The 1,118-nt window shown below is 40.8% G+C and overlaps 1 non-coding gene across 1 annotated transcript; it reads right to left on the reverse strand.

Annotated features, from left to right (window-relative positions):
- Window positions 1-624: 624 nt before the first annotated feature.
- Window positions 625-732, reverse strand: LOC130937314 (small nucleolar RNA R71). Its single transcript, XR_009068537.1, has one exon. It is a non-coding gene; the product is annotated as a small nucleolar RNA R71 (small nucleolar RNA).
- Window positions 733-1,118: the final 386 nt, after the last annotated feature.

The following is a 1,118-nucleotide window of genomic DNA, read 5'->3' on the forward strand; positions in this document are numbered from 1 at the left end:
CTAAGCTTGATCTATCCACGAGCTGAGGCTTCTCTTGGAGTTGAACTCCGAGTTATGACGTGTTTTGGGCGTTCAACTCCGGATCATGACGTTTTTCTGGCGTTTAACTCCAGACAGCAGCATGAACTTGGCGTTCAACGCCAAGTTACGTCGTCAATTTCCGAATAAAGTATGGACTATTATATATTGCTGGAAAGCCCTGGATGTCTACTTTCCAACGCCGTTGAGAGCGCGCCAATTGAAGTTCTTTAGCTCCAGAAAATCCATTTCGAGTGCAGGGAGGTCAGATTCCAACAGCATCAGCAGTCCTTTTGTCAGCCTTTTTCAGAGTTTTGCTCAAATCCCTCAATTTCAGCCAGAAATTACCTGAAATCACAGAAAAACACACAAACTCATAGTAAAGTCCAGAAATGTGAATTTAACATAAAAACTAAGGAAAACATCCCTAAAAGTAGCTTGAACTTACTAAAAACTACCTAAAAACAATGCCAAAAAGCGTATAAATTATCCGCTCATCACAGAGCTAGGACATGGTTGGACTCACAACCTAAAGAAAGCCTGGACTCATGGGAAAAGCTAGTCAATGCCTTTTTGGCAAAGTTCTTTCCACCTCAAAAATTGAGTAAGCTTAGAGTGGAAGTCCAAACCTTCAGACAGAAGGATGGAGAATCCCTCTATGAAGCTTGGGAAAGATACAAACAATTGATCAGAAAATGTCCTTCTGACATGCTTTCTGAATGGAGCATCATAGGTATTTTCTATGATGGTCTATCTGAACTGTCCAAGATGTCTTTGGATAGCTCTGCTGGAGGATCTCTTCATTTGAAGAAGACGCCTACAGAAGCTCAAGAGCTAATTGAAATGGTTGCAAATAACCAATTCATGTACACTTCTGAAAGGAATCCTGTGAACAATGGGACTAATCAGAAGAAAGGAGTTCTTGAGATTGATGCTCTGAATGCAATTCTGGCTCAGAACAAGATATTGACTCAACAAGTCAATTTGATTTCTCAAAGTCTGTCTGGAATGCAAAATGTACCAAGCAGTACTAAGGATGCTTCATCTGAAGAAGAAGCCTATGATCCTGAGAACCCTTCAATGGAAGAGGTGAATTACCT

The sequence above is a fragment of the Arachis stenosperma genome, chromosome 6 (assembly GCF_014773155.1).
Source record: "Arachis stenosperma cultivar V10309 chromosome 6, arast.V10309.gnm1.PFL2, whole genome shotgun sequence".
Classification (NCBI taxonomy): Eukaryota; Viridiplantae; Streptophyta; class Magnoliopsida; order Fabales; family Fabaceae; genus Arachis; species Arachis stenosperma.